Here is a 13,881-nt window from a genome sequence, read left to right on the forward strand (position 1 = left end):
AGGAAGACACATAACTATGGGGACTCAGTCGGAGTTGCTAGTTCACAACATGAATAAATGGGGACTACCCCATGCAAATACATGGCAGGCCACAACCGCTGTGTGCACCCTCCAGATATATATATCAAGACGTGCAGCTCGATCTCGAGAAGGGTGCCATTAATTCTGTTGCCGTTTGACTTATGATGGTGACATATGATGGTGACATAATAAAAGAAAAACTTTGCCCAATAACACCAAGGCACTAACTGCAGGCAAAATATCAGAAGTCACTGCATGTACACCAACAATATTTATATCAAAAGGTGTGGCTTCATTTAGAGAAGGGTGCTATGAATTCTGTCAGTGTTTTGAGTTACCATCGCGATGCAGTAGGCGAAAAAAAAAAAAAAACTCTGCTCAAAAATCCCATTCAAGTCAATGGAGTCAGGTCTTGAAAAATCCTGAAAATCCACTTTTTTGAGGATTTGCTGTGCCATCATGGCTTCACCTAGAAACGGCATTCTACTTTCAGTTTGTAGAGACATCTGTGGTCTGTTGAGAAGTGAATACAGTATCCAAATACTACTTATGTTGTTTCACAACTTGTCTCCAGGCACAAGAAAGGAAAAGTTTTAATTTTTCCTAAAACTAAGGAAACTAAGGAAGTGGAAGATCTGCCCTGTTAGAGTGGGAGACACACAGGATTTTTGACAGCTGAAGATTTTTAACTTGTCCTCACACCTACAAGCATTGGTCTATTGGCCTGATATATATTTATGATATTGTGTTGATGGTCTGCTTCCATAAAATCTTCTCAAAATGGCTCTAGGGCTCATGGTTTTCTGTCAATGTCCTTCAGAGAGTACAATGTCAAAGGGAAAACTCAGACTCTTGTCGTTCATTTTTGTTCCATTCTCAAAAATTTGAGAGGGCAGCACACACCATCTCTCTCTCTCTCTCTCTCATCCGTGCTTTTACTGTGATTGAGGTCCTGATATGAATCTTGGTACTATCAAAGAAGACAAATGCTTCAAACAGTTTTCAGATCTTATGCTTCCTGAAATAGGAGTAGTTCAAACTGCTTTTTTCACTGAGTATGTTATATTGTAAAAAAAAAATGCAGATGGCAAACTAAAGACATTTATGAATGTGTTTACAAGCCATCTGTCATGTAAACTTATGCATGAAGTAATGGAGCAGCTTAAGAAAAGCCAGTTATAAAATACATTAAATTAAGCTTACCATAATCTTTGACAAAATAAAACAAAAAACTTCCACAAGTAGTATGTATTGATAACAAATCTAAGACACACACACACACACACACACACCAATGTTACGTTGGTGTGTGCATACGTATTGCTACAAAGTAGGATGGATCTTTGGTTGGCACAGACAGTCAGACTGGCATCATCAGAACGCTGGGTTCCCACCAACACGCACACTTTGGCTATTCCAGAATGTCTTTCAGCTCTTCCTTTTATCCAACTGATTATTCACTTTGGAAGATATTCAGCACTGCTATGACCCCTCACATAGCACACCTCCCTCGTTCTTGATCAGGTCCTCCTCCTTGATTGACTCAGCAGGTGCCATTCCTGAGCATGGTTCTGGTCTTGTGCTGATGTCTCTGTCTATGAGCCTTCTCTGTGGATAATGGCAATCTTTACAAATTGAAATGTTCTTCCTCAGCACATTCTGCTGGTGACAGATGAGTAACAACTGTAAGTGAAGGTGGAGCATTCTGATGCATCGAGCTGTGTTTGGGCTGCTGATTGGACAGTAAATGGCCACACAGTGAAGTGTCCTGCCCAAGGACACAATAATGGGTTGTGGGTCCAAACCAGCAACCTGAAAGTCTAAAAACAGATCTAAAAGTCAAAATAACTGAGATTTGAACTTAACAAAAGCAGATTTGAATCTGAAGATCTAAAATTTGTAACCGAAAAGAAAACAGAACTGAGCCAAACTAAATCTTCCTTGAACGACAATTTTTTGTTTTTCAGATTTTGATATAAAAACTTAAATGTACATGCCCTGAATTGCAGATAAACTGCATTTCAATCTGGAAAAACTCAGACGGAGAAAAAGGAACAATTAAAAGGTTTAATGACAGGAATGAATAACAGTTCTTTGGCGCTCGGGCCCCGGTAGTTGATTTGAGCTGAGATTTGATGTGAACTCAATGAACATCCTGATAACTGATTAGGGATGCTCTCCCCCAGGGCCCGACACTGGTGGAGGAGGTCGGGAAAGGGTGCCATCCTGGAGAGCTGAAGGATGTGGGTGGAGAAGGGGCGGTGGTGGGTTGAACGCAGCTGGGAACTGGCTGATGGCTTGGGTGTGGATCCTTTTATGCAGAGCTTGAATGATGATTGGACGCACCGGGTGAGGACCAGCGCTGAGGTCAGAGATGAGCATGATGCCGATGGGCAAACGGAGGGGGGTGTCATGATGGGTTTAACTGATTTCACCCACATGCAGGAACACCAAAGAGACGGATGTAAAAAATGAAAAGTTTATTTACAGCAAGCAACAATTTAAGGAAAGCTGGTCCGGAAAACTGCTCGGCTGATCTTGGTGCACTGAGGAGATAAGAGAAGCGTGGCGAGTTCAGGTGACTGGGAAACGGGAGGTTGCGAATGAGAATTAAGTAAACTTACTGGCTCAGAGCGTTCTAACGGCTTGGAGGGGGTTGGTTGTTTCCTGGAGTTCTTTCTAACTTATGGATTTGCTTCTCCGTGGAGCTTGGTGGTTCGGTGAGTGGCGTTGGAGGGCGGACAGGGAGGCTTGTCCTTGTAAGTGGCTGAGTCTAGGTGGAACGGCCGGTCGGAGACTTCTGAATGGCAGTAACTGGTGAGGTTTGGCTTTCAGGCATCTATGGGGTAAGATCCCATGACGTCGTTGGAGAAACCAGTGGTCAGGCAACCAGATGCGGAAGGATCCTGAGGGGAGCAAAAAACCCGCAATGAAGCACAATACAAAAAACAGGCAGATCTCAAAAAAACTTGGAGCAAAATTCTGAGGGGCTGGAGGTACCATCTAAGGTTGACACTCTGGCGTCGAAGTACCGGCGTTCCACCCTTCTTATGCTGCCGTCAATTAGATGATCAGCCTCCGGTGAGAGGATGACATCATCACTGAAACCACAGCCCGCCACCTCTCGGACTCCATCTAGTGGAGAGATAACTCAGCAACCAAAAGACCACCTAAAAAAACCCCCCAGAACCTAACAGTACCCCCCCTCAACGGTCGCCACCTGGCGGCCGAGAAGATCTAGAGGGGAGTGAACAAGCCTTGGTCTTACTGAATACCTGTGCAAGGTCATGATATTCAGCGGGAACGGATGAGAGATCAGGAGGGTCTGCATCTTGACTGGCAGCCGGAGATGGGCCTGGAGGTATGGCAGAACGGAGACAAGAGGAATGACAATGATTAGACCAGGATTCAATACGTTTCTTTGACCAGCAGATTTGTGGATTATGGAGTGTTAACCAGTCAAAACCCAAAACCACAGGAGCATTGGCAGAAGGAAAAACAAAAAATGATATATGTTCACTGTGGTTACCAGAAATAACTAAAGGTAATGGTTTGGTTTTGTGTGAGATTCTTGGCAGGGATTTACCATCCAGCGCGGAAACATGAATAGGAGAAGGTAAAGGGATGGTCTCAACACCTAGCTGTTTAACTAATTCAGAATCGATCAGAGTTCGTTCACAACCAGAATCTATCATGACGCACAGGGAAATATGTTCATTACCATAACACAGATCAGCAGGAAGTTGTAGGCGAGGAATATTGTTTTCACCCTTCTGACCCACCAGGTTCCTCACCTTCACTGATGGGTCCTGGAGTTTGACTTCTTAGGACAATTAGCGATGAAGTGACCAGAACCTCCACAGTACAGACAGAGCCGATTCGTCATGCGCTTTCGGCGTTCCTCAGGAGAGAGCCGAGTATTGCCGATCTGCATGGGCTCAGGCTCGGACTGGAACGGCTGCGACGGCGGAGGTGAGACAAGGAGAGGCGGCACTAACAAACACAGTCCTTCGATTTCTCTCCTTATTTCTTGAACGAATCCTGTTGTCAATTCGCACTGTCAACTTAATAAGATCCTCCAGCGTCTCAGGCTCGTCTAGCGTGGTTAATTCATCCTTAATTGACTCATTTAAAGCATGAAAGTAGGCACTCTTTAAAGCCGGAGCGTTCCAACTGGAGGCTGCCGCTTTAATGCGGAAATCAATAGCGAATTCAGCCACTGATCTTTGCCCCTGCTTCAAACTCCATAAATCACGAGAATCAGGTACAGCTGACCCTACTGTCACACTGACCTGAATGGTAATCATTTTGTTTGTTTTATCCTTTACATTAATTTAGACATTAATTAGTGAATAGTTTAGATTTTTNTGAGAGGATGACATCATCACTGAAACCACAGCCCGCCACCTCTCGGACTCCATCTAGTGGAGAGATAACTCAGCAACCAAAAGACCACCTAAAAACCCCCCCAGAACCTAACAGGGGGGAGTCTTCCAGCTTGAACTTTTGCTATTAGCTCCATTTTCAAAACTGTTTCGGTTACATAACATAAACTACTGACAGAATATTTTAATCTTAGCTTTTCCACAAGCAGCTTACGTAAATCTAATAAAAAAAAATCAGTTTTGCATGATACCCTCTAAATAGTTCTTCTGCAGCTTCAAAGTTGACCTATAGCAGATATTAAAAATGTTTTTTTCCTCTCTAAAAGTAATTTCAATGGTTCTGCACAACCATCAAACATCTTGCACATTTTAAAAATGTGTAAGCAAAAGAAAGCAAGGTTTAAAATAGGCAGCAGTATGATCTTAACACTATCTTAAATTTAAAGATTTCCAGTTTGCATATTTTCCATTTCTGTGGTGTTATTATGACCTTAAAACCTCTAACTTGTTTGTGACCAAGGTGTTGTCCTGATGTGGTATTATTAAGTCTAGTTCATAGTTATCTAAAAACATGAAGATGAGGCTTGGTTTGGGCTGAACACAAAAGATTGTACACGCGTGCTCGTGTGTGTTCGTGCATGTATGTGATCTACAGCATTATGTCTTTTTGTCTTTGCTGATAAAGAGATGCCTAATCTTTTGTTTAAACTGTTAACATCTGAATCCTCTTAAAGAATTCATAGATGTTGGTTTCTTTGTTCCAAAGATTTAAGGCAGTCTCTGCCAAAGCCTTGTCACCTGCATGCTTGGGTCAGAACCTCTTGCTGCTGTTTGATACGCAGGTCAATAAATAGAGTGGATGAGGAACATCTAAAACTCTAAAGGCAAGACAGAAATCTTAAGAAAACTGATCTGATTCTTCATATTTAAAACATCTGAAACAATGGACTGCATAACTACATGCAATAAAAAAAACATCTAGAAGTATGACCTTACACCAACAAAAATTCTAAACATTAAAACTAATTTAAACTAACAATTTAAACTGAACATTGATTTATGCCTGACACATGGTCAAATGATGTCATTTCAGCAGCCACGTCTCTATGCATGGTTTCCATGCAGACCAAATTTTCTGCATGGAAAATGTTTTCAAAACCTTTGAACCACTTTCCAAAAAAACAAACAAAAAAAAAACTGAGAAAAAAGGGTAACACTTTATTTGAAGGGGTGTGCATAAGACTGACATGACACTGTCATAAACATAAAGAAGTCTCTATGAATGTTTATGACAGTTGTCATGAAGTGTCATTCTGTAAATAATGACACTTTTAATGCAAAGTTGCTCTAAAAGTTGCAATGAAAGTCCATTAGAAATGCCAACTTTGCATTAACTTATCATAATTTACAAAATCATGCAAAGTTGGCACTTTTAATGGACTTTCATTGCAACTTTCAGAGCAACTTTGCATTAAAAGTGTCATTATTTACCGAATAACACTTCATGACAACTGTCATAAACATTCATAAAGACTTCTTTATGTTTATGACAGTGTCATGTCAGTCTTATGCACACCCCTTCAAATAAAGTGTGTTACCCAGTTTTAAAAAATATGTGAAAAAAATATTTATATAAGAGTTACATACTGCAGCTATAATTTCACTCAGGAGAGAACAGGTCAGGAGGGACGTGGATTAGAGCTGCTGCTGACTGACTCATCTGCTGTTAAGTGGTAAAAGGTACAAGTTCAATATATGAATATATTGGTAATTTGTTTCCTTAATTCATTAAATGCTAGTGAAAAGGAGGCAAACAGTAGTTTGTAGCTAAGCTAACTATGCTAAATGCTTGATAATCTCACACAGTCTACCCACCTCTCTTATGGAGAGAAAAACTGGGTTATAAATTAACACTCTTGCCTTTTTCTCTCTGTCCCTCTCTCTTTTTTTGAAAACCTGATTTTATAAGTTTTCTTAACAGCATAGTAACTGCTACAGTCGTTCATGTCTTCCTACTGTCTGCTGCTAACATCGTCATTCTGAAGCACTCTAAGCAGGAATGAACCATTAATGCAGATAGGGGGGTTCAGGGCAAATATGGATGTGTGTTTTTTGATCTGAGTGGGAACATTAAATTTTTACTGCTAAAAACAATCTTTGAAAATATAATATGATTAATTTTGTAATTGATAGGGCCCCGATTTTTTTATTTTTTATTTTTTTTATTTCTATGAACAAAAAATAATTAAATTGTGGAGGGCACCCTGTTGGTCAGGGCCCCTAGAATTGTCATCACTTTTCCCCTCTATACCGCGCCCCTGGATCCAGGTTCCAGTGAGATCTTGACGGAATGAGTTCTTTGCTGGAGATGAGGAGTCTGCGATGGAGGGAGGACAGGCAAGTACAAGCGAAGAGGAGTGAGGAGCAGGCCGACTGCCAGCTGAGAATCCAGGAACAGGTTATTGTAGTTCTGAAGAGATGAAGGAGGGACTCGGGCAACCAAATTGCCCGAGGAGTAATTTTCCTCCTTTGTGACGCCATGGACATTAATCCATGGTGTCACGAAGGAGGAAAATCCTGAAGTCCAGGTCTCAGGCTTCGCAAGGGATTTCTCCAGGGTGTCACAAGTAAACACCTGAGAAAAAGGCGACAAGGATCAATTACTAGAAGAATCTTCAGAAAAAACACAGAGAGCTAGCTCAGAAGGGCTCAGAATACCAAAACTGGCAAACACTCAGGTGTCAAGGTGCTGGCAGCCTGCTCCTCCTATACTCCAGGATGATTGCCTGATAGAGCACAGGTGCACCGGCTGAGTCAGCGGGCACGCCCTCCAAGGTGTGCAGCCTCCAGTCCCCATCTAGTGGGTGAAGGGGGAAGCAGCAGGCAAACAGAGAAAACCCCACAAAGAAACAACAAACCCCGGTTCCCAACACATTTTTTCAGGCTGTTTTGCAGATTTTTTGGCAGGAGCATCTAAGAATATCAGTTTGGGGGTCTGTCTTGCCTATTAACTGTTGAGTTTGATCTAATTCATTGTAATCACACAAACAAACTAACCAATTACTTTTGGATTTCCGAAATTAAAGACAATGTTAATATCCATAAATTTTGTGTAGCAAGTCCAAAATATGAGATGACCGACATTAAAAATAGAATAAGATGGAGAAAAGAAATCTTAAAGAAAGATGTATTTTTACTAGTAATGTGTTCCAAATAGTCTGAATGTCTGTGAATGTGTTAAAGAGTGAAATGGTGTGCTTCATGTCTGATAACAGCTTTATGCAGGTTCTGAGACTGCAGAATGATAACAGACCGTACCCGTACCCACCCTTCAGTGGGTTGGGTCAGCACAACTGACATGAATTATGGCTAAGGGCATTGCAGCTACTGGTTCACAGTTTTTTAGTTCAATCTTTTCCTGTTTTTATTTGATTTATTTGGTGGGTCTTTAAAACAGGTAAATTCGTCAAGTTCTGAGTTGCACTTGATTGTTACGTTACACCGTCCTTAAATAAAACAAACAAGAACCTGTGCAATTTTTTTGGTTTTGCTATGCTATGTTTTCTTATGTTGCCTTTATTGTACAGTCTCATTCTTTTTTAAAGGTTTTATTGGCTCCAGTGGCCTTCATTTGATAGTGAATTGACAAGAAAGTGGGTAATGAGAGAAGGGGGAAGTCATGCAGCAAAGGTCGCCAGACCAAGGCCTCCACATGTGGGTTTTGCTTGAACCCTGCACCACCACAGCACCCCCCAGTCTCATTCTTGCTTTCGTACTTTTGCATTTGTGTGAAACTGGAAAATTCAATTTCCGTGTCACTTTACTGCTGGTACAAATGCATTTCTATTCTATTCTGTTCTCTATACAATGATCTGCCCACATTGTGGTTATAAACGGTTTCCAATTATATAAAAATTTAATGGGGGAATATGATAATAATAATACAACTTTTTTCATAATATACTTTACATGTAAATCTCAAATTACTATACATTTAGTGTTCAATCTATCATTCAATCAATCAATTTTATTTATAAAGCATCCTTCATGCGAAAAGCAGCTCAAAGTGCTGTGCAGATAAAAAAAATACCCCAAACCCACAAAAAAACAAAAAAAAACAAAAACAAAAACAATTACCCACCCCCACATGGAAAAACAAACAACTGTATGGAAAATGCATAAACTGATTGGAAATGATCCAATTCAGGAAATAGAGTTAAAAAGGTGGGTACTGAGCCTGCTCTTAAAGACAGCAACATTTTCTGCAGCCCTCAAGTTCTCTGGCAGACCGTTCCACAAACGAGGGCCACAACATTGGAAAGAAGCCTCACTATAAATGTGTGTTCTGACTCTTGGAACTGTTAATAGTCTAGTGACTGAGAACCTCAGAGTCCACAGGGGCTCATAAGGTATTAGCAGCTCTGCAAGTTAAGATGGGGCAAGACCATTAAGACACTTAAAAACCAGTAAAATAATCTTAAAATCAATCCTGAGACATACTGGGAGCCACTGCAATGATTTTAAAAGAGGTGTGATGTGAGCCTGCCTTCTGGTCTTGGTTAGCACTGGAGCAGCAGAGTTTTGTAACAGCTGAAGGGTGTGAGAGTTTTTTTTAGGGAGACCAGAAAGCAGGGCATTACAATAGTCTAAACAGCTAGAAATAAAAGCATGCTTAAAAATCTCAGCATGGTAAATTTTGGAAACATATGCAGAATGTCATGAGTAGTAAATTTAACTAAGTTGCTGGAACCACCAGCGATGTAAAGGTTGTTTAGGAGAAATTCCTACCTAGCGTTACTCTGTTATGGGTTCTTTATAGGACAGAGTTTTGTGTGGGGGGTGTGTGTGTGTGTGTGTGTGTGTGTGTTCGTGGGTGTATTTTGGGGAATGTACGATCTCTCAATAAAAATCAAACGCTTACTTACACAAAAGTCCAAATTAACTACCAATGTAAATATGGTGCATAATCAAGTATGTCCCAGATGGGGAACTGGAGCCGCCATCTTGGCCAGACATCTATGCAAAGAACTTAACCAATGGATCATTTAACATGTATTTCATGGAATATTAGGGGTATTAATTCGCCAATCAAAAGGAAGAAAATGCTGACATATCTAAAGAGGCAGAAAACATATATAGCATTTATTCAAGAAAGTCATCTTGCATCTTTAAATGTACACACATTTAAAGCTGCGTACAGATTGGGTGGGGAATGTTTTTTATTCATCTTATTCATCAAAAGCAAGAGGTATTGCGCTACTTATAAGAAAACACTTGAACTTTCAATTAAACTCGGTTGAGAAGGATAAAAATGGCAGATTCTTACTGGTGGATTGTGAAATAAATAGAGAAAAAATCACGCTGATAAATGTATATGGTCCTAACTATGATGACCCACTATTCTTTAATAATTTGTTCATGAAACTGGCCACAATTAAAGGCCAGTGAATTATAGGTGGAGACTTTAACTTGGTCCTGGACCCAATTCTGGACTGATCGTCTCCTAAAACTACTGCAGCCATTTTCAAAGGCTGCAGCAGCATTAAAGCAGGGTATGAAGGACTTAGCCATTATTTATGTATGGCGCAACCAACACGCACATCACATCAGTTTTCTTTTTTTTCAGCAACACACAATACACACTCTAGAATTGATATGTTACTAATGTCTCAAAAGATGATTTCCAAAGTGACATGGTCCGAAAAGCTACATTTTCGGACCATAACCCTATTAAACTCACCTGGATGATCGACAGTCGGCAGGCAACAGATTATAGGTGGAGATTTAAAAATTACATGTTGAAGGATCCCAAATTTGTTGCATATATGACCAATAACATTGAAATATTTTTAGAAGCCAACTATAATACTTCAACACATTCCAATATATGGGAATATGGGAGGCCCTCAAAGCTTATATGAGAGGACATATTTTGTCATATAGTGCTTACAAGGTAAAAAAAAAAAAAAAAAACTAGAGAGACGCTGATTAAATTGGAAAGTGACATTAAAAAAAAAAAAAAAAAAACTAGAGAGACGCTGATTAAATTGGAAAGTGACATTAAGAAGTTAGAGCAGGAGTATATTGCTACAAAAAAGGAGGAACGAACACCTTAACACATTAATTAAAACAAAGATGCAATATGATAATCTATGTACCAATACAGAGAAAGCAATAATGGCCAGAACTAGGTATCACTATTATGAATTTGGGAACAAAACAAGCAAACTCTTGGCACAGCAAATTAGGAAGAAAACCGCAGTAAGGTTTATACAAACAATAGAAACAGATGACAGCAGGGTTCTTGACAATCCAACTATGATAAATGCAGAATTCAAACAATTTTATGAAAAATTACATAGATCAGAGCAGGATAATTGTAGATCAGGGGTCACCAACTCCAGTCCTCCAGTCCTACCATCCTGTAACTTTTAGATGTGTCTCTACTCAAACTCACCTGGATCAAATAAACTGCTCGTTTCCAGCCTATTGCAGAGAGGAATGAATGCTGGTGAGGGAATTCAGACATTTTGGAGCAGAGGTGAATCTAAAAGTTGCAGGATGGTAGAACTGGAGGACTGGAGTTGGTGACCCCTGGTGTAGATAATGAGGTAGAAGGATTTATTGGAGGAATAATGCTTCCCATGTTACAGGAACAGGACAGAGAATCCCTTGAGGCAGATATCAGAAGCGGAAATATTTCAAGCTTTGAATTCTTTACAAAATAACAAGACTCCTGGTCCAGACGGATTTCCTGTCAAATATTATAAAACCTTTGCAAAACAATTGCTGACTCCTCTCACAAACATGATTAAAGAAGCTTTGGAAAATACAAAATTACCAGACTCATTGGAAACTGCAGCAATTATTCTACTTCCAAAACCAGACAAGGATAAAAAGAAATGTGACGCGTATAGGCCCCTCAGTGTCCTAAATGCTGACTATAAGATACTATCTAAATTAATTGCGCTTAGACTTGAGGACGTAATACCAAAATTAATACATGCTGATCAAACTGGATTAGTTAAAATTAGACATGGAGCAGATAATGTACGACGGCTGATCCATATAATGAACACAGCTAAAAAAAAAACTAATTCCTATGTTGATAATCTCTATGGACGCCAACAAAACATTTGATAGGACTGAACCAAACTTTCTATATCAAACTTTAGAAGCTATGGACTTTGGAAAGAATTTTACTCAATATATTAAAACACTGTTTAATAATCCAAAAGCTAATGTACTAACCAATAATGTTCTATCTACTACATTTTCCTTATCTAGGGGTTGTAGGCAGGGCTGTCCCAGCTCTCCACTGCTTTTTGCACTTGCAATTGAACCTCTAGCTGCTGCCAACACTTCTGTAACTGGAATCAAATTTGGTGCAAATGAACATAAACTCTCATTATATGCAGATGATCTTTTGTTATATATAACCAAGCCATACATCTCAATCCCCCCTCTTTTAGAATGCCTTAAAGCATACAGTGCAGCTTCAGGATATAAATTAAATTACACTAAAAGTGAGATTCTACCCTTAAACGTGCAGGATGATAATATTAGAACTCTCACTAACCCATTAAAATGGTGTAACAATGGCTTTAAATATCTTTGTATCCAAGTGGGTAAATCAGAGGATTACATATTTAAACAAAATTATACAAAGTTAATGGAAAAAACTAAACTTAACTTCCAAAGATTGATCTACCAACAGAATCAATACCATTAAAATGAATACTTTGCCTAAATATATATATATCTGTTTCAATGCCTTCCAATAACTATTCCCAAAAAGGTTTTCAGTGAGCTTAACAAAATTATGAATTCCTTTATATGGCAAAAGAAGAACCCCAGGGTTAAGATAGCCTCTTTACAGGCTCAGTATTCAAGGGGTGGACTCAATCTTCCAAATTTTAGTAATTACTACATTGCCTCTCAGTACAGACCAATTTGGATCTGGCTACATGCAGAAAAAAGCGAAACTAGATGGATCTCAATAGAGCAACATGAGATGAAGCACGTGCCCTTAGAGGATGTTCCATTCATAGGCTATAGAAAATGCCTGACAACACAATAATTCTGAACACATTCACCGCCTGGCAGAAGTCTCACTCACTTTTAGATGTAAATATTAATTTCCTTCAAAGAACACCCTTGTGGGGCAACCCTAATCTTCAAAATCATATTGCTGATTCAACATTGCTGGGTTAGAGAAATAGGAAAATTCAAGTAGTAGCTGACCTGTATATTAATGATACGCTAGCTAACTTTCAACAATTGAGTAAGAAGTTTGATCTTCCTAAAAACAACTTTTTAAAATTCTTACAGATCAGAGGCTGGATTAAAGAGAAGTCTAATGAGAAATTTCCAGCAATCCTGGTTGAAACCTGCCTTGAATCATATTTATGTCACAAGCTAGAGAGTTCAACAAAAGGATTGACGTCCTCTATACAGCATACTTAATGGAACACTAAGTATATACACTGCCACCCCTGAAAATATCCCTGCCCCCTTCTTACCACCCCATAAATATTTTTCTAGATCCGCCCCTGCACGGGCCCCATATGGGGAAAAGGAGGGCAGACCAGATGGGTCCCATATGTATTTGTCCGCGGGTTCCACGGTGGCCCCACATGGGTTTGCCCATGTACGGCCACAGCCCACATGGGCCCTACATAGTGGTGAGCCCACATGGGTGTGCCCATTAAGGCGCACCCATGTGGATTTACCCGCGGACAAAACCATATGGGACCCATATGTCTGCCCTCCCTTCCCCCATATGGGGCCCACCTAGGCATGCTGGCAGGGAGCGCTACAGACGCTGGGAGAGACATCAAAGACAAGCAGCGCTAACAGAGCTATTACTATTGGAAATGCTAACGGAGCTAGAACACCAGTACTGAATGTGAAACCACTACTGACCCTAAACAGCTATAGCCAAACCGGACACAGAGTTATAGAACTACTTACCGGATCACACATTCTGAGCAGAGGTAAGTGTCATTCAGTGTTTCATTTACGAAGATGAAGGTAGCAGCAACAAACATCAGCTCCTCTTATCTTATCCATGCTCTTGTCTTCTTTTGTTTGGTCCTCCTCATCTTCATCACCGTTTGTTATTTCTACATTTCCATTGATTTCAATTTGAAAAGGCTTAATAATGTTACTAATCACTGTTTTGGCTGGAGGGAGCCAGGCAGTTGGAATATTTGACGTCATTTGCCCATATTGCATTGCAGCATGAACAACAATGGCTCGTGTGACAATATTTTATTGAAATGTATAAAAACTAAATAACATACATTATTATTACTGTATTGTTTTTACATCTAAAATAAATATTTCCCAAATAAAGTCAATTGTTACATCTAATCGTGGATTCCTTTATAAATGGTACGTTGGATACAGGTCTATAATTATTAAAAATCTAGATTACTCTTCTTCAATGCCATTTAAGGGAATGGGAAGACAC

The 13,881-nt window shown here is 39.8% G+C and overlaps 2 long non-coding RNA genes across 2 annotated transcripts; both read right to left on the reverse strand.

Moving 5' to 3' along the window:
* Positions 1-1,422: 1,422 nt before the first annotated feature.
* On the reverse strand, positions 1,423-12,961 carry LOC107834917 (uncharacterized). The gene is made up of 3 exons (XR_001660754.1): positions 12,894-12,961; positions 10,127-10,133; positions 1,423-1,432 (listed from the first exon to the last, which is right to left on the reverse strand). It is a non-coding gene; the product is annotated as an uncharacterized LOC107834917 (long non-coding RNA).
* LOC103131820 (uncharacterized) lies at positions 2,700-4,271 on the reverse strand. The gene is made up of 3 exons (XR_001660753.1): positions 3,297-4,271; positions 3,022-3,156; positions 2,700-2,927 (listed from the first exon to the last, which is right to left on the reverse strand). It is a non-coding gene; the product is annotated as an uncharacterized LOC103131820 (long non-coding RNA).
* Positions 12,962-13,881: the final 920 nt, after the last annotated feature.

This window comes from Poecilia formosa, unplaced genomic scaffold (assembly GCF_000485575.1).
Source record: "Poecilia formosa unplaced genomic scaffold, Poecilia_formosa-5.1.2 Scaffold849, whole genome shotgun sequence".
Classification (NCBI taxonomy): domain Eukaryota; kingdom Metazoa; phylum Chordata; class Actinopteri; order Cyprinodontiformes; family Poeciliidae; genus Poecilia; species Poecilia formosa.